Genomic DNA, 25335 nt, shown 5'->3' with positions numbered 1-25335 from the left:
TTCACAGATTAGTCAAATTATTTCATTATTAAAATGTGACCCTCTATCTGATTCAATCGTTACTGGAAAACCAAATCTAGGAATGAGTTCTTACAAAAGGTTTGGCCACTGTCAAGCTGTCATTTCTTTGGGTCGGGTATGCTTCCACCCACTTTGAAAATAAACAAACTATGACAAGTACATATTTCAACCCTCGACATGCAGGCAGTTGAATGAAATCTAACTGGAGTCTCACAAAAGGTCCCTCTGCCTTTCCAATCTTTCCCATGCAGACCACAGTTTTCCTGCCGGGGTTCATTTGTTGACATATTAAACATCTCTGGCAAAGGCTCTCTTCTACATTCCTGAACCTTGCGTTAAACCAATCTTGTCTGAAGAGTTGAATCATTGCATCCCTGTCCACATGTGTGTCTCCATGGTACATTCTAGCCATTGACGCAAGCATGCTGTCTGGCATGAATGGTCTGCCATCATAACAAACCCACACACCATCTTCTGCCCTTCCTTGACATCCTATTTTCGCCCACTCTTCCATTTCTCCTATGTCTACTGCATCCTGCAGACCTTTCACCTCCTCCCAGGTTCCCACTCCTACAAGTAGCATAAGTTGGCAGCTGATTCCACAAGTTTCTATTTTCTTGTTTAAGGCAATCTTATGCCTTGCACAATGTTGGGCAACCTGGTCAGCATATCGGTTACCTGCTGTCACATAGTCATTTCCTGATTGGTGAGCTGCACACTTAACCACGGCTACCTCTTTTGGTAATTGAATTGCCTCTAGTAATTCTTTCACAAAATTTCAATTTTTAATAGTAGTCCCTGAAGAAGTCAGGAAATCCCTCTGCATCCACAGTTGGCCAAAATCATGCACAACCCCATAACCATATTGACTGTCAGTAAATATGGTTACTCTCCAATTTTTACCAATTTTGCATGCTTTAATTAGAGCTATCAATTCAGCGACTTTTGCAGATCTGACCTCTGGTAAATAGGATGCTTTGACTATTCTAGATAATGTACATACAGCGTAAGCACCACTTAATCCTCCCTCCTCATGTCTCATGCATGAGCTGTCTACAAACAGCTCATGTTCTGCGTTTTTCAAAGGTTCCTCTTGTATGTCAGGACGTGGTTGGATGCTAAGTTCAGTCATGTCAAGACATTCATGCTCAACCTCATCTCTCACTTCTTCTTCATAAGGATCAGGTAGTAAGGTAGCTGGTTTAAGAACAGTACACCTCACTATAGTCACATTTTCAGCCCCCAGTATTATTCTTTCATATTTTGTCAGCCTACTGGGAGTTAAGTACTGTGTTCGGGTCCTGGTCAGTAATATCACCACTGCATGAGGAACATACACCTTGACAGGGTGTCCCATCACAATTGACTCACTCTGTTCTATGCTTATGCAAGTTGCAGCCACAGCTTTCAGGCAACCTGGTAATGCACAGGCCACAGGATCCAAGGTAGCAGAAAAATAGGCCACTGGCCTTCTCATTAATCTGTGTCTCTGTGTCAGAACTGAAAGCGCACAATTACCCCGCTCATAGCAGAATAATGCAAATTCTTTTGAATAGTCGGGCATGCCCAAAGCAGGTGCTTCACACAAACATTCATGCAATTTTCTGAAAGATCCTACACTTTCCTCATCCCATTCTATAGGATCTTTCGCTCTCTTTCTGGTCATTTGTATCAGGGGTTTAGCTAGTAAAGCAAACCCTACAATCCACTGTCTACAATACCCTACAACTCCAAGGAACATTCTTATTTCTTTTTGGGTTTGTGGCAACTGCATTTGTCTTATTATCATAATCATTTCAGAGGTCACCCTTCTAACTCCTCTTTCTATTTGATGTCCCAGGTATTTAACAGAATTTTTACAAAACTGAAGTTTCTCAGGGGACACTTTATGTCCACCCTTTGCCGAATGATTTAACAATGCAATTGAATCAGTAGCACAGTCCTCTCGTGTATTTGACGCCACCAATAGGTCGTCATTATACTGCACCAGGACTGACTCTCTGGGCAATACAAGAGATTCAAGGCTTCTTTTGAGAATCTGATTAAAGGTTGAAGGGCTTTCAGTGTTCCCTTGAGGCACACGATTCCAAACATAAACATGCTCTTCAAATTTGAACGAAAATAAGAACTTGCTATCTGGATGCAGTGGAATGGAAAAGAATGCATGACACAAATCGATCACTGTGAACCATCCTGCTTTCCATGGTATCTGATAAAGAATCACAGCTGGATTAGGCACTACTGGGCAGCATGGTACAACAATCTTGTTAATTTTCATGAGGTCTTGAACCACCCTATATTTCCCATTACGTTTCTTAATGCCAATTATGGGTGAGTTACAAGGGCTACTCATTATTTCTTCCAAGATACCTTGTTCGACCAATTGCTCTATTTCTGCTGCGACACCTGCCTTTACTTCTGGACTAATTTTATATTGTCGGGTGTTTGGGTAAACAGCACCTTCTTTCACAGTCACTTTTACGGGATCTACATTTGCCATTAATCCTATTTCTTTTCCAGTAAAATCCCATATTTCTGCATTTACAGTCAGTTTGACTTCTGCAGGTAATTCATTTTGTGTCATCATCGAATATAATTCATTTACTTCTGTTCCCTGTTTAGCTAACATGAACTTGTAAACTCCATCTTCATCTGGGGTTTGTATTGCAACACCATCCGGTGTGCAAAATATAGTGCAATTCATTTTGCACAACAGGTCTCTTCCAAGCAAGTTCACAGGGCTTGAGTCGCAAACCACGAACTTATGCATTTCTTTAAAATTACCAATTCGCAACTCCATGGGTTCTGTGATTGGAGTGCTAATCTGTTTGTTTGAAACCCCTACAACTTGTATGTTCTCTCCCGAGAGGGGCAGGTTAGGAATGTCTTCTGTTCTCACAGTAGACCTGGTAGCGCCAATATCTAACAAGAGGGTAATATAATTTCCCTTTACTTTACCCTCTATGTAAGGCCCTGACTGATCTACTGGTAGGGATGTGCCAAGTACGCAATCCCCTTCCTCCCCCCTCGGGCACCGTCATTCCTGGTCATAATCAGTCAGTGGGTCCTGCAAAAGAAACTGAGATGTTACAAAAAATTTCTTACCACTTTCTTCTGTAAATCCGGCATCCACACTGTACTTGGCTTGACTCACAAAATTTGATTTAGGGGCAGGTGGCAATTGACTCTGAAGATTTATACCCTGTTGCTGATGACTCATTAACACCTCATTCTGCGTCTGTGGATTCAAATTTTGATTCGGGCGTTATCAACTTGTATGGCTTTACACTCGTTCTACCAATGTCCCAACTTCCCACACCCGTGACAAGGGAATATTTTCTTTGCCTCTTCCCGATTTAATCTTCCCCGTGGCTTTCCCCCATTATTGTCACTCTGACCTTGTGCTCTTCCCTGATTTTCTGATTGTTTATTTAATTGGAATTCTTGCTGTTCGGCTAATTTTACTTGAGCCCACATTACTTTTTCTTCTAAAGCTTTTCGTTTGCTATCAATTTCGTCCCCACAATATTTTGCATATTTTAAAATCTCATCAATGGGCTTTGACTGCCAGCACAGCATGTGCTGCTTAATCATTTGAGATATATCCAATCTCAGCCCAGACACAAATCGGTACACAAAATGAGTCATGTCTTTATTTTCTAAACTTTCAAACCCACTATACTGTTTGAACACCTGTAAAAGACGTTCGTAGTAGGCATGTACAGACTCATCCTTTTCTTGAGTTGTTCTGTCCTTCTTTACCCAATCAGTTTCTTTCGGGGGAATTTTACTCTTCAGAAAGGTGATTACCTGATGATACTTTTTCAGTACATCCTCTGACGGGGCTCCTGTTTTTGAGTCTCTTGGATATTTCTCACTAGGCCAATCCAAAGTAATCTTACATTCTGTCCACAAATCTGCAGGTACTACTATGTCAAACAGGCCATCCAGATCCTTCAATAAAACCTTTGAAACTTTCACAAACCTCTTAACTTGTCTGTACCACTCTACTGGTTTTTCTCTCAATTTTGGGAAATCATTTGTAAAAGACAAACTATCCGGTCTAGTCCACAGCACATGTACGTACCCCCCTCCAGGTACTTCTCTCATCAGATACAACCTCACAACCTTTTGTGTTTCTCTCATGACATATTCAGATGTTGTTCGATTTACCTGTGCTTCTTCCTTTTTCTTTGCCCATCTAACTCTCCATCTTTCAAGATCTCCCTATTTTTGTAACAGAAATAACAACTCTCTGATCTGCAGCTTTCTTCCAGACACATTCATGTTTTCCAAATCCTTATCAGAGAATTCTGCTCTCTATGGTTTCTGCAACACCTTTGATTTTCCTATGTCAATTCCCATTTCCGATGCCAAATTAGTCAGCTTTTCATGGAATACCTTGGTGTTTCGTTTAATACTTCTACAGATAAACAGAAATTCTTCTTTACTGTATGTGTTTAGCCTGTCCAGACACACATTTCCAGCAACCATTTCTTCCAATTCTACTCTCAACTTAAAAATGTCTAATATTTTAGGCTGTGATTTTGGCTTCTCTATTTCTTGAGACCATCTCTCTATATCTTCTGGAGTTGCTATTGTGGCTCTCCTAGTTCCTGATGATGTCTCTAGTCTAACTTCCTTTAAACAACTGGGCATATTTCTTTTAAGGGTTTTCATTATTGGCTCTCTTATAGGCAACTCCATCAATGTTATTACTGATTGACATTCACTGGCTTGATCATCTATTATTACCTTTTGTTTTCTAGGTTCTATGCTTGGAGTAGGCATTACAGGAACTTTAGGACAATTTGATTTTTCTCCATATAATGGAACTACCAGATCTATGGTCACTGGTATGGTCAAGGCATCAGGATGTATATTCATCTGAGTTATTTTCTGTATCAGTTCATCTTTATTCTTATTTATTGCTTCCTTTCCTTTTCTTGAAGCACCCTGTCTGCGGTGTCATGTACTATCCGTGGAACCAAAGGTGTTCCTATCATTGGGGCACTAGGGGCCATTCTAATAAATTCTTCATTGTAAGGTGGAGGACTTTTCATCAATACGTTCTCTAAATACCCTTCTTCTGTTTCTCCACTATCTATCATGGTTAAGTGCTTGGTTTTCTCTGTACATTTACCTCCTATCTGCTCTTCTGAAGTAAACACAGGATATAACCCTTCTTCCACCATGGCCTGTCTCCATTGTTTCATTTGACTATCTCTAGTCTCCCGGGAAAATTTTGGGTAATATTTGCTTAAGGTCCTGTTGCTTCGGGGTCTGTCACGTTCAAAGGCTTCCATTTCCTATTTTTCTAAAGCCTCATATTGAGTCAATCTAGGTCTGGGTTCTAATTCATTCATTCGTGTTCTTAAATTGTACAATATTCTTCCATTAAAGCTTCCGTACTCAGGTAATGCTAATATCCCATCATCTTTGGTGTATTCTACCCAATTTTCTAACCTTACACAAGTATGATAGCCTCTCTCCACCATCATGTATGATGCAGGCGTATTTGGAGGAGGAATGAGAATCCCCTCTCTACTCTTAATGGATTTGTCCTTTTTGAAATAATTCTTAACTTTTTGCATGAATGTCATTTTTCTCTTTTCTCCGTACATTGCGTGCTTGTGCTGGTTAAGGTACTGCTTGTAAGCAAACCCTACAATCTTCTATCTGGTCGAGTCCCTGTTAAGGTTGGATCGTACATGCAAACTCCACTATCTATTATTATTATCGGGATCTCTATTTTGATGACCAATCAAACACTTGCTTTAAATCTAAAAATTCTCCAATACCAGCGCGTTTTCTAGTCTGTGGACCAATCAACTTTTACTCTGCTCGCTCGCTCAGCCAATGCTTGCGCGGCTTTTCTGTGACGTCAATCTTACTCCTTACTCGAGTTATTCGAGAGGATTGCATACGAGCAAGTTTCCTTTACAATTTTTGCATCCCCTACACGCCCGCTGTTTCAACCAATCCCAGCGCGGCTCTCAGTGACGTCAGTGCAGCACCCGCAACTGACCCCTCCTTCACAAGGTAATGCAACAACTTATTTTTCACAAAACTTTCACAGTTTCATTAATTAACAACGTATATACATTCGCTATTGTGTCTGACCCACTAATTCAACTAATAGTAAGATTTCTTTCACTGCGAGTAAAACCCTTCCGCTTACTCTTCACACAAGCATCAGAGAACCTGCTACTCCTTCAGTATTACCCTTTCTAGGTGAAATAATACCAAAATTTCACCAGCGAACTCCTCGCTATCAATTATTCTCACTAATATGCAAGAAAATTTCCCTAACTTAGTTATTCCAGTCCTGCGTAACTTTCAGCACTTTCTCGATCCAGACCAATAACCTCACTGCAGTGTGGCTTCCATTCGCCACCCACTATTAAATATTTCCGGGAATTTCCAGACAACGTAAAACAATACATAACGGGTTTTGGTTAAAACATAAATCAATAATTCAAATTTCAAATACACTCCTCGCCTAACTAACTATACTAACCATGCCTCTGCTACCAAGCAAAACTGATGCAGCAGAGTTTACCAGCTCTACACATTTATACACACAACACTCATTTGGGCCCATATACATTCATACACACAATGAGCTGGCATATATCGACTGGTCATCAATTTCATTTTACCCTAGGAAACCTTTACACCAGTATTCTTACCATTCCTGTCTCCTGAGTAAATGAACGTTTGAGAAGATCTAGTAATAGATTAGAATAGGGAGAAAAGTCAATAATACATTAACTTTATTTTAAAGAACCACAGACTCAGAGGGAGTTTTAAATGTTTATCTGAATTAATAATTCTGTGAGTCAAATCAAAATACACATGAATATACCAGAAATAGCCATCAGGAAAATAGTACAGTTAGCTTATAATCAGTTTGCATTAATAAATTCTTGCAATGACAGCACCTGAGGAGAGAAAGGACAGAGAGCAAGTACGGAGCATTTACCCTACAGATATATTTACCTAGAATGGTGTGAGGACCCAGACATCAAAGAGTCAAGGATTCAGGACAGGTTCGGGACAGGGAAAGTTGACCTCTTCTAGTGTAACGCCAGCGTTACACCCCTCTCTGGTGCTACTCTCTCCGGCTCGGGCTCGTCCGGACCCCTTCCTAGATGTGCCTCCTCGGTTGTTCCGCAAATTTTCCCTAGTGTTGGATTCTTCAGTCAGATTGCAGCAAAATCAGGCAGCATCTCAGCATAGTTTCAGCATCTCAGAATCAAGTGTGTCTAACTATCTATAACTTACCTCTGTTATACCACATTCAAATGTATGATCCACCCCCAAATGTTTCAATTCCATGTTCACCCGCAATTTGATTGGGCCAAGCAGTGGGGTGAGGACATCACACCATACCCAGTGCAATATTTTTCTTTAGTCTATTGTCTAACTCCCCGCCCCTTATTTTTAATACCCACAAGCTTTATTCCCACAGATATTTCGTATGTGGATCGGTAAGTCTAGTTTACAATGTTTCTTCTCCTTCCTCTTGTAGGGTCAAAGTTGGGTCCCCATGTCCTTACTGGGCTTGAGTTTGGCAGCCAGTCAACTTAGTTCACTTGTTCAGAGCAAGCAGATGTTTTGCACATGTGTAGAAGTCACATGGAAACAGAGACGCGGTCACCCTCCAAGGCCCAAATGGGAACTATTAATAAAGTCAAAGAAGAACACGTTAGAATACAACTTAAATGAATTCACTGTATACCACTTACTTCTACTCTAACCCCATTTACTCAATAAATCTTTTGCATTAATAGCTTAGTAGAGCTTGCATGGGTTAGTGTCAGCTCAGCATGTGCGTTAGTGCGTTACTTTATAGTGGCCATTTTAGAAGCTACTGCGCAGCTGCAAAGGTTTCCCCCCAAGCGACAGAAAACGTCCTTCTATGTAGATGTAGTAGACACATGCGCAGAAGAATTCCAGCATTTTAGCAGCCATTTCAGAACACTCGGGTTATTCATTAGTATGGCACATAGAAAAGCGTCCCCTAGATACAATAATGTTGAATGTGGTGCATTGTTAGTAGTCACGGACAAATTGACTATAGTATTACAGGTTACTCGAGAGGATTGCATACGAGCAAGTTTCCTTTTATGCGAAACCTTGCTCCATCAGTACTGTTAGCCAGCTGAGAAGATCACTGTGGCAGAAGGAACCTGTCTATTGCTGCAACATCTAAATATGGTGGGTGGACAGCCGTCAGCTCATCGGAGCACTTAGGACTTCCGCGGGACGACCGGTAGTCCCACCACGATCTAAATCAGGCCCTAAGCCTCTGCCAGAAAGCAGATCAGAGTTAATGTGGCTCCCTGTGGTCTGATGGACAGTCCATTTAAAGATGTATGGTTCAGTAATAGTGGCTCCAGTCCTTTTGTACCGCCCAGGGTTCTTTATAGTGCCCTTTGATGTGTTTGTTTTATCTGTATTGAGGAATGTATCATGAATGGTAGAATCGCTGTTTGTTGAGGAAGCTTGAATTTCAACACTTTTGAGACTTTATTCTTTTTGTGCCAATGGAAAGAATCTTCTCAAAAAGTTTATTTTTATGCTGTGTCTTGTCACAGTGCAAACTAAACCCAGAAACAAGATTTAGAAGCCCTGCGCCTATCTCAATAATGGTAAGGCGTATTGATCCAATGGGCGTTCCCCTCGATCCAATGGGCGTTCACCTTCACTCATAATACCAACCTCATCTTCAATGTTGCCTTGCATAGGTGCCATCAGGTTCCAGAGGCTAATTCCCTCAATTCTGCCACCCCCCCTTTACCCGGATGTTCAACAATTGTGGAAAGTGGCCCTATTGACATAGACACTGTGAGAGTCGGCCACAAGTGCCACTTAGATGGTACATTGCATACTATAGATGGTGACCACTGGACCCAAAGAACCCTCGGAGAGTTAATCTGAACACTACTCGATAGACGCCAGAGGAGATTAGCGACTCACAACCTCCTTACACATCCCACAAAGTGGAGAAACATTAATTATAGAGCTCCTTGAACACCGTAGGCTCACTAATCGCCAGTAGACTGAGCCCCATTTGACGCCACAGGACCCACAGTTCAATGCAGTGGCGTTCCAGGAAATTGAAGCAAGCTGGTTACAGTATTCCTTCAACTGGTTCACTCCGATCTTTCTCCCCCAAAGCGCAGCTAGTGAAAATATTCTCTCCAGGATCACTGGTGCTCCTGTGACATTTCTAGCTGCTGGTGCCCCCAGTGCATTTCAATTCTAAGAGACATTTGTAATTAATCAAATGGTATGCACTGAATGAAGTGAGCTAGTGCATAACGTTGTGCAGGTTCAGAACACCTGTAAAACCTGTGATAGCTGCTAGGGCTGCAGCTTCTGACCCTAAAGAAATCATTATGCCCGCAAATGGGCACTGCTCCTCTGGATCACCAGACCTGACAGAGTCAACCTTGACAAAGCTGGACAAAATTTAGGAGGCCATTATTGAAACCTGACCGCCTTTAAAAGGAAAAGTCAAAGTGGCAGCCATTAATCTTGGTCTTCTAAGTGACCAATGCAATCTTTCAGACAGGGTTATCCATACAGATTCGACACTTCAGAAACTCCAACTCCAGATATTGGATCTACAGACACAGATGCAAGAGCTTACAGAAAATGTATGCTTGATATAAGGGCTGAGGACATAAAGGGCAGGCCCAAGGAGGAGTAATTTGTGCATTATTGGAATGCCAGAAGGGACAGAATGTGATAACTCCACACATTACGTCAAGCCCAGGTTGTCTGAAAAGGTAGCCCCCCCGGGGCTATTGGCTTGGTTCACAGTTGAAAGCGCTTCGGGTGTCCCAACAAAACCTCCCCCTCAGGTGGCCCTCCCAAATCCTTAGTGGCCAAGATACCCAAGTTCCGGGACTGTGATGTAATATTCAAAAGCACTAGACAAGAGAGACATTTTGCAATCAGCACAGGAAAAATCATGATCTTCCCAGACTATGCCCTTGTGGTACTAGCTCATAGGGCTAGCAAACCTAATGCAATTCTAACATAAACTGCACACAATGGTCTAAGATACGGTCTCTTGTTTCCTGCCAAACTAAAGATCATGACCAACCAATGTATGTATTTGTTCACTGACCCAGAAGTGGTATGGGACTGGGCGGCACAATGTGGGGAGTCAGTAAAGAAGGTTGTTGGTACATTGAAGTGCCGCCCTCCACTTCGCACCATAAAATGCTGCGCCAGAACAGGTCACCCAGGCTGCATTGCAGCCTGGGTGGAGAACATGCCCAGGCTCCCATTCCCTGTCTGAGCGCCGAACTATGGCACTAAGGCCACTCACAACGCTGCATTGCAGTGTTGTGATTAACTATGGGGAGCCTGGGAGCTGGGTGCTTCTTGCCCTGGAGTCCTGGAAGCGAGCAAAGAGGACTTAGAGGCGGCGGCACACAGGTAAGTGTTTAATTTCTTTTTTATTCCCTGCACCCTCCCCCCTCCAGTGACAACCTCCCCACCGCCGTTAAATGCCAGCCACCACTGCACTCTCTTCACGTAAGTACATGGCAAGGGGAGGTATGATAGAAACACGGTGTCGACCAGAGAGCCCTAATACCAATGCATGTCAATTTTTATTAGCTAGCTGGACCAACCTGGGAGATATCCACTACCTCCTTTGCACTTAATAAGTAACTTACAATTGTAGCAAGGCCCCATCGACAACTGTGAAACATTCTTCCTCCCATTAGTAGGTTATGTGCTGCAGAAGCATTTATGTCCCAGGTTTGTTTAAAGACTTGGGGGCATATTATCAAGAAACGGCGTTTAAACTATGGCATCACGACATACAATTGCTGTAAATGTTACATTTCTAACATAAACTTTAAAGAATGCAACCTACATTGCTGATACAGTGTAAATAGGTCTGTCGTAGAACATTACAACAATACAAGAAAATAAAACACTGTAGAACACCAGAAAACTGTGCCCTACGCCGGTGAGCGACCTCTCACCCGAGTACTAATCTAGACACACACTAATAATGTTTTTATTCCACAGCTAGGAGATCTTCACATATGTAAAACAGCTGCAACTTGAAGTTTTAAAATAACATATTCAAGATCCAAATGAGGCAAAAATATGCTGCTGACAAATAGAGAAAGTAACGTTGCTATTTTGACTCTCATAGATATTTAGACTGACCCCACTAATAATAAAGATGTACAAAACATCATGAATCCAATGTCAATCCGGCCAGTGTAATACAATAGTTGCTGGTCCCCCTTACGATGCGCATCTTTAAACTAAATGAAATCACGTTTTCACTCCGTCAAAGATATATGCCATTGAAATGTCTCTTCTGCTTTGGAAGCTTAACGGCAAAGAAAAAGTTCCGTGAGACTGTCAGACCTCCTTCAAAAGTCGACGTGAGTCTGTCAGTCCTCCTTCAAAAATCGATGCATCCATAACGTATAAGTCGCATTGTCCCCAGACTGCATGTCGTCATGTGGAAACTTTGAAAACTAGCACAATACTGTGATTGGCAGCCAGGGAGAAAATGCAATAACAAGATGGCGCGTGCCAACCCCAAGATGGCGGCACGTTTTTGCAGTTGAGCCGGGTGGTTCACGGCACGCTATGTTGCAGATCGTCCATCAGCAGCTGACAGTGCCTCAGGGAACAGGACGCAAACCACGGTGCCATGGAGACTAATGCGCGTACTTCTAGGAAGGTAAAAGAGCGCGTGCAGAAGATGGCTTGTGCCACAGTTTTGAACTAATGCGCAGCGGTTGAGCTGCCAAATTAGCTTAACACATGTAAAAGTGATTGAAAGTTCGTAGAAGTGAAAAACTGTGAAAACATGAAATTGGCTCACCTCCTAAGACTTCAAAATCAGAATTTGGGCACTTGCCTCCGCGTCCAGCAGCACAACATGTAGCTAAAAGCCATGTAATATCGCAACACCTGTTTCTGTACTCCCACTGGCATCGTGAAAATAAAGCACAGTTAGCGCCACTCCTTGTGCCATGTCTCACCATGGAATTAAGTAGACTCTTGCGCACTTCAAGCGTGTGCACAGCAGGGGCACTGTAGATGACAACTGCCACAGCTTGCCAATGCATCCTTTATACTTCACCATGAAAGGACACAATTCCTCACACTCCAAGCACAAAGACGTAGAAATGGCAAAGCTCCAGAAACACAAGACGTGTATATCCATATGGATGTGGAATTGAACAGAGTCTGTGTATTTCATAGAAGTGAATGGATACCCAGGCACATTACTACTACATCATTTAATGTACATACTTGTACTTTCTATGTGCCAACAAAATGCCAATCTTTGCAGAACTACACCGCTCCTGTGTGGTACCTTTGAATAAGTTTCACTGAGTTAGACCATAACTCACATCTTGACAAGCCACAGTTCCTTTAGGCAGTAGATACATCCATACGGCAGATTCAAAAGGAAGTGGTAGGGTGAATCTTAAATCAGGCATACCCTAACATACAGACCATACCTGTGGTCAAGTCCTTGGAGTAAGATCAGGCAGGACACACTCAATGGTTGGGGCCGTCCGATGACATGGACACTGGTGAGCTAGCTTGCCTGAAACTCCATACAGCTTCATGTACTTGCTTTAATTTCTTTTATTTGTGCTGGTTACTTGAATCCCATAGTAGTCTCTTGGTTTCTGTACTGTCCTTAAGTACGCTTGGGTCCAGGTCCGCTCGTCATCAAAATTATGTTGTGTCCTATGAAGGTAGACACCAGGAGCCAGGATGTATATTTAAGTCTTTTTTATTTAGTTGCAGTCCAAGTTATATCAGTCTTGACTCCAGCCAGCCTAGTGTGGTACCAGCTCCTACATCTCTTACACCAGCCCCACCAGGAGCAGCCTGCCTAGCTGCACAGCCCATCTCCAACTGTCACCACTCATCCACACAGGCACCCAGGCATTCCATTCATCACAGTCACACCAACATTCCATTACCATCTCTCACTCTGGCTGAGCAGCTAGGAAGACCTAGGCTGATTACAATTAAATGTAATACTCAGGATATAACATTATCCCTTTCCTTTAAAAATGGAAACTGAAATTACAAATAAAAGAAGAAAACTATACACAAGAAAAGCAATAATGTTCGTAACTCAGGGATGCAACTAAAAGTAAAACATCACAAAAGGGAGAACAATGCAAATAAAGAAAAGATGGACAAAATACAACATATAGAAACATGCATAAAAATCCCCCATCCTCCCTCATGAAGATTAAGTCATATCAAAGCGTGAAATAAATGATCAAATCACAAACGATGTTAAAACGCAGAGAAGCAGACTAACACTGCGTACTTTTGGGAAGGAATAAAAATTGTCAAGCAATTTAAATTACAAACTAGCAATAACCCCATCCTTCCCCATGAACATTCGAAAATAAAGTAGTGAAGGGTACACACACCCCACGATAAACAACCGAGGCCAGAAACAAACAACAAGGCTGAACCAACACTACAGATACACGTGTACCACAATATGGACCACATAGAGGGTACACACAGTGAGGCAAAGGGCGACTTACACACGACCATATCTGAAGCGCGGGGCGACCTACACAGGACAACCCCTGATGCGCAGGGCAACTTACACACAACAACATCTGAAGCGCAGGGCGACTTACGCAGGACAATATGTGACGCGCAGGGCGACTTACACACAACATCTGAAGCGCAGGGCGACTTACACAGGACAACACGTGAGGCGCAGGGTGACTTACACACATACACACAGACAAGACGTGCAGCGCAAGGTGACTTACCAACACATCAGACCAACGTGCAATGTAAAACAACTTACACACACAACACAAAGGAGTGGGAAACCACCCACCAAGATCAAAACCACCCTCATGTAAGGGATAACCTGTGATGTTCACCCACATGGGACAGCGCCCCCATGCAAATGAGGGAACGCTCTCTTGAGGTAGCACTGGAGCTTTAACTGCTCCAGCGCTATTGTCTTTGTCTATTCCTTCAACTAAACATGTATTAAACCTCACTTGTCTAGGTTTTTAATACACTCGAGTTCGATCTATGTATTCATTTTCTTTCTTAGGTTTACGCCGCCATCTGGTGGATAAATTTATTATTGTTTTTCTGAATACTGTTGTCTCCTAATATTCCGAATATTATCATCATTATACAGGTAAGTAACTACAAGGCTAGTCACTGCCCTAAGTCTATATATCATTAGACAGCATTTATGTTTAGGCTGACATATGGATTATCCTCCTTCCATCCTTTTATAGATCCCTTTATTGAACCTCCTATACAGCTTCCACTCTCCCAGCAGATTCATTTACCTTGGTCGATTTTCTATAGTTTGCCAGGCAAGTAACCATTACAGTCATTGTTTCATTAGATCTTCATATGAAGAGATACTGACTCTTATGATATTTGACTTGCAGCCATTTCTCCTATCTAGATTGTCTTTGTTAATTTTATTCAACTTTCATATTTCCACTATTTTCACGTTCTGGTGGTGGATCTCATTCTCCATTTCACTTTATCTTATAATCGTTTTGCATTTTCTTTATTAATTTGTGTGCTCAGTCATTTGTATTGACATCATTGTTTCGATATCTTTTCTCCCTCACAAGCTAGAGCATGTGCTATGTCAATATACATTAATTTATAACTTATATGAGAGACTATTGTTAAAAAAAAATTAATCATTTGAAAAACATTAAATCCTTTTAATTCATATCTTTTCACTACTTTATAGACCCCCATGGACTTCTGCTCTGATTCCACAGTTACGCCCTGAAGAAGGTGACACCCCGATTTTGGGGGTGGTAACACCGAAACGCGCGTTGGCGTATCTCTGGGAAATAATCAGCCCTTGGTCCCTATGCATCTCATTGTTTAAATCAAGTATCATACGTCCATATTATCTTGATCATTCCTTTATTTATCCATTGATTCTAGCCCTTTTGTCACCTTTGATGTTAACATACACCAATGGTGGATCCTGAACCTGAAATCTATGTGATTCACAAAAGGACATATATTGATATACTTTAAAGCTTTTGCTATATTGTTTTTGTATAGGGAAGTGATATAAATTTTGGACATTATGTTTGATTAATGTTTATGCATTTTTACAGTTAGAATGGGTTATGTGAGTGTTTGTATGCATGAATGAATGGTATGTAAGGTGGTCCATGGGAATTTGCATTTTTCATTTGCAATTTTGTTGTGTATATTTTACGATGAAAATAACAAAACCAAAATAAAATGTTTTGATTAAACAATTATCCTTTTTCGCTTGGCTTGAGCACATGGTATAGCGGGAAAATTATACTTGACGACTTAATTGCGTTCTTTTGAAATTGACAGGTAGTGCACACTTGTTATTTGATACTTGCGACTTACACACATACACACAGACAAGACGTGCAGCGCAAGGTGATTTACCAACACATCAGACCAACGTGCAATGTAAAACAACTTACACACACAACACAAAGGAGTGGAAAACCACCCACCAAGATCAAAACCACCCTCATGTAAGGGATAACCTGTGATGTGCACCCACCTGGGACAGCGCCCCCATGCAAATGAGGGAACGCTCTCTTGAGGTAGAGCTGGAGCTTTAACTGCTCCAGCGCTATTGGTATTACAGAAAGAACCGCACAAGTGTCTGCGGCCCCTTCTGTAACACCAAAGTGCCCCGTGGGCACGCAAAGCGGGCGCAAATGCCCGTTTCCCCAGGGCACTTTCTGTAATACGGCCATTGGGCTTCTAAGGTCTATTGGGGCCTTCTAAGGTGTAGCATGGGAATGTGCTCCCTCAGTAGAGTGGACTGGTCATAAAGGCTGAGCCTGGTTCCCCAGTTCCAAATTCGACAGCCCTAGCCAGAGTGCCACATCCTCTCTCCACTGACCACCATACTACCCCATTAAGAGAAACTCGCACTGCCTTCAGCTACAACCCAATTGTGCCCCACTATAAACACCTGGATGTGACTCAATTTAAATTATTCACTAGACAAGAGTAATATGCTGCCTGAAAAAACCAAAGTAACAACATCCTGGAAAAAGCAAACTCTCATAATGAATGCAAGTTTAAGTAAAGCATGTGAATGTTAGCAGGAACATGGTAATCGTAACGTTTTTACACTCATTATTCAGAAATCAGGGAGTGATTTTTTCCTGAAAAATTAGGTACAGGGCCCAGAAGGGATCTGTTTCAATGTCAGTGCTTATATCCTTTGTGAGAAGTTGGCCTGGTATATTCTGGTCACTAGTTAAAGTGGCCACCTTGCACCAGTACAATTCGACTCTTATGGTAAATAGGTTTAAGACAACCTTTTAAAGAAAGCTATCCTAGTGGTAGCTGTGGAGAGCAGCCTTCAGGTTAAGTCTTTAGAGGAATGTAAAGCAGCTTGTTTTACCTTATAATCTCTTGAATCACTAAATGAAAGGACACCGCACAGGTATATATATAAAATATATATGTATTTATTTCTAACACACTCTACTAATCTCTTTATGAGATTAGAAGTCAAGGACATATGCACAAATCAATGTTTCACAATAAATGAAGCACTTATATGGCTGAGGCCCTAGGGGCGTACCAGACCATATACTAAAAAAGAGGTATAAGAATATCGACTTGATAAGAGACAAGGCCTAGGGCCTGCAGAAGCGCTGGGGCCTCACTAATCCACCCAAGGCAGGTAAGTAAAGGACCCACGGGAGACGCATGCAGTGTGAGAACACAGCCGCGGATCCCAATAGACTTCAATGGAGCAGTTGGAATTTTAAAGTTTTAGGGTACTTCGTGAGGGTCTACAAGCAAGTCACTTACAGGGTAAGTAGTTCTAGAGCCAACACCCACAGGAACACTGTAGTGCTGGAGTTACCTCACCCAGGGAAGCCGGGTGCATAGGTGTTTTTTGGTGTTGGGTCGCGGTGTCGTTTTCAATGGGAGCCAAAGAAGACTTGCTGCTTGTGAAGACAGGAGAAGTGTCCAGTGGAATCCAAGGCTGGATTCAGAAGAAAGAAGACCTGAAAGCAGAGGAGACAGTGTTCAAAGTCACTTGCCAGTGACCTGGGGCCAGGAAGATGGATGCCCACAGTAGTCGGGTGATTTCAGGTGATCACGGGTGTCTTGACTCTTCAGTCACGAGGTCCAGGAGGCGACGACGATGACCAGGAGCTGGATTCCGTGTGTCGCACAAAGTTTGCAGCTTACTGAGGTGTCGGCAACCGGAGTGGAGCCAACAAGCCTTGGCAACAGCAAATCTCGTGGAAAGTGAAGAAAGTCAGCGGTGCAGACCAGCAAGGTCTGAGGGACTCACCCAGCAAAGGTAAGTCAGGGAAGGCCTTGAGCAACCAGGGGAGCCCTTTGGTTCTGTAGAAAAGTCTTCTGGGGACCCACAAGCCAACCGGCAAGGGATCGCAAAGACGCCTCGTGAGGATTCACTCAACAGGAGTCCACGGTCACTCGGGACAAGGTCGGCTTCTGATCTTCGAAGGAAATCCCGCGGGAGGCTTGGACCACACGTGGTCCATAGCCCAAGTTCGTAGAACGTCGTGAAGGGGTTGCACTCGACAATAGTACACGGTACCCGGGTATTGCTGTTCCTCGTCATTCGTGGGGTCCACTTGCCTCAGCTTTGCTGAGGACTCACGATGGCCATAGAGAAGTTAGGAAATCCACTTCCGGGGCTGCAGGGACTTCGGACTCTGGCGGGAGCGGGAAAGTTTGCGACCGTTGATGCAAAGTTTTGGTGCCTGCCATGCAGGGGAGTCACTCCTTGACTCCAAGGGAGATTCTTCAGTCTTCCAGAGGTAGTGGAACGTCGAAGGTCCAGGATTCTTCTTCAGAGCGTCGTCCAGGGGTATCTAGTTTGCAATGGCAAGAGTTCCCTAACTTATACTACAAGGAAGGGAGGGACTAGTTCTATGGCCACTCCTATGGGAGGGTCAGGGGAGTGGGTGGCTACACCCACTTCCCTTTGTCCAGTTTCACGCCAGAGCAGGGGCTGATAGCCCCTGAACCGGTTTGAGCTGGCATATGCACAGAGGAGCCTACTGCTCCCCCAGTGCAGGACTTCAAAGCACTCTAGGAGTGTACCCACCCAGCCCCAATACACTAAATCCTGTCTGGAAGGTGGTTACACCTCCCTGTAACAGGATGCCTATTGTTGGGCCTCCTCCACTGCGAGTTTCGGTCAGCAGCAGGAGGGCAGCCCAGTGTCTGTGCTGGTGGCATCCATTTTGTGATGCCAGGGCTCTTCAGGATTCTACCGTGTTTCCACAGTGGGTACATATCTATCCCTCTAGAAGGGTGGGATCAAACTCCCACACCAGTTACTGGTGTGGGGGTAGGATTCCAAAGCGTTTGACACCAAACACAACATGTTTTGATGCAGCCATCCCAAAGTTAGCATTTACCGCTAGGTTATAATGCACTTAAGAGTATATGGTTTAACCACATCCACAAACAGCTACAGAGAATAGACTCTGAGAGCTGCAGAGGGGCCCTGCTCAGGCAGAGGCACCCCGTCACATGGAAACTAAGCACCCTGCCCTCAGGATTGTTATGGCCTGCCTTAGGGGTGACTGATTGGTTTATATGTGTGTGTAAGGTGAGATATAGGGAACCTATACCTCAGTGAGGAGTGCTAACACTACCTCACCCGGGCTGAAGTAGCAGGCCTGTGGTGTCAGATTTAGTCTGCTTCCCAGGGGTGGCATAGTACATGCTTCAGCCCCTGGTAGGCCTGTGAAATACCTATGCCCTTAGTATCTAAGGTACCATATACTAGGGGCTCATAAGGTACCACAGTATCCAATCACTAGTGCATCTAATATGCACTTCAAGTTGTTTAGAGAGAACAGAGAGGCTGGGGCCCTGATTAGCAGGGCCCCCGCAAGACTATAGCCAGAAACCAGTGTAAACATCAGAAAAAAGTGGGGGCAACACAAGTGCAGATCCTACTCTCCTACACAACCTCCCCCCCAAACGCAGGGACTCTAAACTAACCTTGACCAGTTGAGTCTTCGTGTTCTAAGTGGAAATACCTTGAGAGTCCATCTGCATTGGCATGTTGGGTCCCAGACCTATGTTCCACTGTATAGTCCATCCCCTGTAGGGAAATGGACCACCTTAAAGGTTTTGGGTTTTCACCTTTCATCTGTTTAAGCCATAGGAGGGGCTTGTGGTCAGTCTGAACTATGAAGTGAGTGCCAAACAAGTATGGCCTCAGCTTCTTGAGGGCCCACACCACAGCAAAGGCCTCCCTCTCTATAGCTGACCAACGTTTCTCTCTAGGGGTCAGCCTTCTGCTTATAAAAGCTACTGGCTGGTCTTGATCTTCATCATTCAGTTGAGACAGTACAGCAACCACACCCAGCTCAGAGGCATCTGTTTGGACAATGAACTTTTTGGTGTAGTCTGGACTCTGTAAGATTGGGGCAGTGCACATGGCCTGCTTTAGGTCTTCAAATGCCTTCTGACAGCTTGCTGTCCACTGAACCTTTTTTGGTATTTTCTTTGAGGTAAGATCATTTAAGGGGGGTCACTATAGATCCATATCCCTTAACAAACCTCCTATAGTACCCAGTCAGGCCTAAAAAGGCTCTCACCTGTGTCTGGGTGGTTGGAGCAACCCATTCCATGATAGTTTGGATTTTGCTCTGTAAAGGCTGAATCTGGCCTCCCCCTACAAGGTGGCCCAGGTACACAACCTGACTCTGCCCTATCTGGCACTTAGTGGCCTTGATAGTGAGGCCTGCTTTTTGCAGGGCCTCCAAAACATTTCTGAGGTGGACCAGGTGATTCTGCAAGGAGGAACTAAAGACAGCAATATCATCAAGATAAGCTGAGCAATAAGTTTCCATCCCTGTCAGAACTTTGTTCACCAACCTCTGAAAAGTGGCAGGTGCATTGTTCAAACCAAACGGCATCACCACAAAGTGGTAGTGCCCACCAGGGGTTGAAAATGCTGATTTGGCCTTGGCATCATCAGCTAACTTGATTTGCCAGTAGCCAGCTGTTAGGTCAAATGTACGCAGATACTTGGCTGAGGCCAAAGTATCAATCAGTTCATCTGCCCTGGGAATTGGATAGGCATCAGTCCTGGTGACTGCATTGAGGCCTCTGTAGTCTACACAAAACCTCATTTCTTTCTTACCACCCTGGGTATGAGGTTTGGGTACTAGGACTACTGGACTAGCCCAAGGGCTATCTGAAGGCTCAATCACACCTAGCTCCAACATTTTCTGGACTTCAGTCCTGATACAGTCCCTGACATGGTCAGGTTGCCTGTAGATTTTACTCTTGACAGGCAGACTGTCTCCAGTGTCTACCTCATGGGTGCACCAGGAAGTCTGACTAGGGGTCAGGCTAAATATATGTCTAAACTGTTGCAAAACTTGTCTGCACTCAGTTTGCTGATGATCAGTGAGGCTGCTTGCCAAAGCAACACCATCTACTGACCCATCGTCAGGGTTCTGTGAGAGCAGGTCAGGGAGAGGGTCACTCTCCTCCTCCTGTTCCTCATCAGTTGCCATGAGCAAGCCCATGTCAGCCCTGTCAACATATGGTTTCAATCTGTTGACATGGAGCACCCTAAGGGGGCTCCTGGGAGTTCCAAGATTCACCAGGTAGGTGACTTCTCCCTTTTGCTCTACAATTGTATGGGGGCCACTCCACTTGTCTTGAAGAGCTGCTGGGGCCACAGGCTCCAACACCCACATTTTCTGTCCTGGCTGGTACACAGTCAGCACAGCCTTTTGGTCATGCAAAGTATTTTGTAGTTCTTGGCTGGCCTCCAGGTTTTTTGTTGCCTTCTTCATGCATTCGGCCATCCTGGAGCGGAGACCAAGTACATAGTCCATCATATCCTGTTTGGGAGGTTTGAGAGGTAACTCCCAGCCCTCGCAGCCGACGCGTTTCGTCCACTTGGGACTTCTTCAGGGCTGCAAAGTGTACATATAAAACAATGTATGAATACAATGAATACCCACATACAATATATACAAAACAAACAACATTATTGTAAATCTTAGACAAATACACATAAAATACTAATGAGACGGAAGACAGAGGACAATAATAAACTAAACATATCAGGACATAAACAATTAAAAACAAGGTTATAAGTCAGTTAATTCTTGCTATTGATTTGTATTCAATAGTTTTCGGTATCAGTAAGTGATCAACCCTATGGCATGTTTCCGAGTGAGTAGGAATTTTAAAACTGCACAATTGTGTGATGCGACTGGTTTTTAGAAAATTGCATAAGCCATCGTTAGTTGGGTCAGAAGGGATAAGAGTAGCTATCAACAGGCTCAGAGTGGTGTCACCGGAAGTGACACGAGAAAAAGAAGAAGGCGGTTCAAAGATATACCCACCGTAAGAGATAATACATCTGTTTATGTGATTCTTGCTTGAGAATTTAGGAATATCACTCAGAGTCACTAGAAAAGGTCAAAAAATGGAGGAGCATTACTCAGCGTAGTGTTCTAATATTTGCAGAGTGTCAAAGGTACATTTTATGTAATGATAGCCTAAAGATTTAGGCAAAAAGTGGAGTACAAAATCTATCAAAGGGTTCATTCAAAGTCACTGAGAAAGGTCAAAAAATATATATAGAGGGTCAAACCTCAACGAAATGTTTTAATATTCGCAGAAACCAGAGTGACAGAGATACATCTTATTTTAATGATAACCTGAGGATTTAAACAGGAAATGGAGTATACAGCTTAGCAAGGGGTCATACTCCATTTCCTGTTCAGTGACTTTGAATGAACCCTTTGATAGATTTTGTACTCCACTTTTTGCCTAAATCTTTAGGCTATCATTACATAAAATGTACCTTTGACACTCTGCAAATATTAGAACACTACGCTGAGTAATGCTCCTCCATTTTTTGACCTTTTCTAGTGACTCTGAGTGATATTCCTAAATTCTCAAGCAAGAATCACATAAACAGATGTATTATCTCTTACGGTGGGTATATCTTTGAACCGCCTTCTTCTTTTTCTCGTGTCACTTCCGGTGACACCACTCTGAGCCTGTTGATAGCTACTCTTATCCCTTCTGACCCAACTAACGATGGCTTATGCAATTTTCTAAAAACCAGTCGCATCACACAATTGTGCAGTTTTAAAATTCCTACTCACTCGGAAACATGCCATAGGGTTGATCACTTACTGATACCGAAAACTATTGAATACAAATCAATAGCAAGAATTAACTGACTTATAACCTTGTTTTTAATTGTTTATGTCCTGATATGTTTAGTTTATTATTGTCCTCTGTCTTCCGTCTCATTAGTATTTTATGTGTATTTGTCTAAGATTTACAATAATGTTGTTTGTTTTGTATATATTGTATGTGGGTATTCATTGTATTCATACATTGTTTTATATGTACACTTTGCAGCCCTGAAGAAGTCCCAAGTGGACGAAACGCGTCGGCTGCTCTGGCTGTTCTTAAATGTCATTTTAACATATGAAAAATAAAGAAGATCATTTTGGAAAAGAAAAATTGGATTTATATGGACTGATTTTGACTTAATTTGAGATTGTGGTGCGCCTTTTGCTGTTTATGTTCCTATCTTGCCCCAGTGGTTGGGGAGGTATTGTGTTAGCGGGTACTAGTCGAGAGCGCACACATAGGGTGAATTTGAACTTATCACCTATTAACACAAAGGGTAACTGATAATCCGGTGCTGTCCCAGAGGGTTACCGCTAGCTCCGTTCCTTCTAAACTCCCAGCCCTCCTTCACCAAACATAATGGACCTCTTACAGGATGCCCAAACAGAAGTTCAAATGGGTTGTAACCAACCCCCTTCTGTGCTACCTCTCTGTATGCAAACAGAAGGCAGGGATGTAAAAGGTCCCATTTTCGCCTAAGCTTTTCTGGGAGGCCTTTAATCATTCCCTTTAGGGTTTTGTTGAAACGTTCAAGTAACCCATCGCATTGTGGGTGATAGGGAGTAGTGAATTTATAATTTACACCACACTCCTTCCACATTGCTTTTAGATATCCTGACATGTAGTTGGTTCTGCTGTCAGATATAACCTCCTTTGGGAAACCCACTCTGTAGAAAACTCCAATGAGGGCTCTTGCCACCACAGGGGCTGTGGTGATCCTCGGGGGAATTGCTTCTGGGTACCTGGTGGCATGATCCACTACCACCAGGATAAAACTGTGCCCAGATGCTGTTGGAGGGTCAAGGGGACCAACAATGTCAATCCCTACCCTTTCAAAGGGTACCCCCACCACTAGTAGTGGTATCAGGGGGGCCTTTGTTGTGCCACCTGACTTGCCACTGGCTTGGCAAGTGACACAGGAGCGACAAAACTCCTTGGTGTCCTCTGACATATGTGGTCAATGTAAATGTGGAACAAGCCTGTCCCAGGTCTTGTTTTGGCCCAAGTGTCCTGCTAAAGGGATATCATGTGCTAGGGTCAAGAGGAACCCCCTAAACTTCTGAGGTATTACCAACCTCCTGGTGGCTCCAGGGGTTGGATCTCTAGCCTCTGAATATAGGAGTCCCTCGTCCCAATAAACTTTATGGGACCCACTAGCCCTCCCAGCAGCCTCAGCAGCAGCCTGCTGTCTGAGGGGTTCAAGAGAGGGGTAGCACTGTTGCTCCGTGCTCAGATCTTCCCTAGAAGGCCCCCCTGCCCCCAATAACTCAACCTGATCAGGCTCAAGTCCCTCTGGGGCAGTTCCTTCTTCAGGATCTGCTTCTCCTCCCTCAGGAGGGGAATCTGTGATTTGTGACAGAGGGGAAGGCACTGCCTTAACCCTACTGCTCCTCCTCTTGGGTAGCATCTGGTCCATAGTTTCAGGATCCAGAGCTGGTTCAGCTTTATGCATTTTGGCCTGTGACCTGGTCACAGCAAATACCTCTGCAGGTATGCCCAACATCTCAGCATGAGTCCATAACTCTACTTCAGACCAGGCTGAAGTCTCTAGATCATTGCCCAATAGACATTCAACAGGGAGGTCTGCACTGACTACTACCTTCTTGAGGCCAGTTACCCCTCCCCAGGAGAAATTCACAACTGCCAGACTATGGTTGGTCCTGACATTGCTTGCATTGGTAACCTGGTACATTTCACCCAGGATGATCTGCCTAGGGTCCACAAGATCCTCTGCCACCATGGTGACACTAGCACCTGTGTCCCTGAATGCCAAAGCCTTTTTGCCATTTATTACAGGCTGCTGTTTGTATTTGCCCAGATTACTCGGGTTCACTAGGAAGGACATATCAATGTCTCCATCACAAATCAGCAATGCCTGAGTGGGTACTCTGATTAGGCCAGAGTCCACTTCAGAACCCAGGGTCAACCCTACCACACCCTTATTCTGATTACCACCTCCACCAGTAGCTGTACTAGGGGGAACAGTTGCCTTAGGGGCAGGAGTGGTGGTGGTTTGGTCTTTGGACTTGTTACAGTCAGAAGTCCAGTGCCCTTTCTGTTTACAGAATTTGCACCAGGGCTTCTTTTGGCCTTTCCCTTTGTTAGACTGTGAATCCCCACCAGATGCAGATTTTTGGGGCCCTTGTGAAGACTTCTGGTCTTTTGACGTATCCCCACCTTTCTCAGAGCCTTTAGGATCCTGCTTCTTAGTGTCACCCCCTTGGTTCTGGGTTTTCTGCCTCACCCTGGTTCTGACCAATTTGTCTGCCTTCTTTCCCAATTCTTGGGGGGAGGTCAGATCAAAGTCCACCAGGTACTGATGCAACACCTGGTTTTGGCAATTATTAAGGATCTTTTCTCTCATCATAAGATTATACAATCCCTTAAAATCAGTAACTCTACTACCAACCAGCCAACCCTCCAGAGCCTTGGTTGCACAATCTACAAAGTCAGTCCAGTCCTGAGTCTGTGCTTTCTGGGTGTCTCTGAACTTCAACCTGTACTGTTCAGTGGTTAAGCCAAACCCATCTATTAATGCACTCTTCAGGACTTCATAATCATCAGCATCCTCTTCTCTAACAGTGAGGAGCTTGTCTCTGCCTTTATCTGAAAAGGAGAGCCACAAGATTGCTGCCCACTGTTTCTGGGGAACCTGTTGTACTCTACAGGCCCTCTCCATGGCAGTTATCCACTTGTGGATATCATCCCCACTCTGGTAGGGAGGAACAACCTTGGACAGGTTCCTATGGTCTGGAATGTATTCTCTGACCCTAGGGACACTGTTGCTGCCACCAGGGGGTTCTAACCCCTCTTTTCTAGAAGCTCTCTGGGGCTCAAAGGCTTCTCTGTCTAATGCCA

The sequence above is a fragment of the Triturus cristatus genome, chromosome 1_1 (genome assembly GCF_964204655.1).
Source record: "Triturus cristatus chromosome 1_1, aTriCri1.1, whole genome shotgun sequence".
NCBI lineage: Eukaryota > Metazoa > Chordata > Amphibia > Caudata > Salamandridae > Triturus > Triturus cristatus.
Note: the sequence above shows the minus strand (reverse complement) of the source record.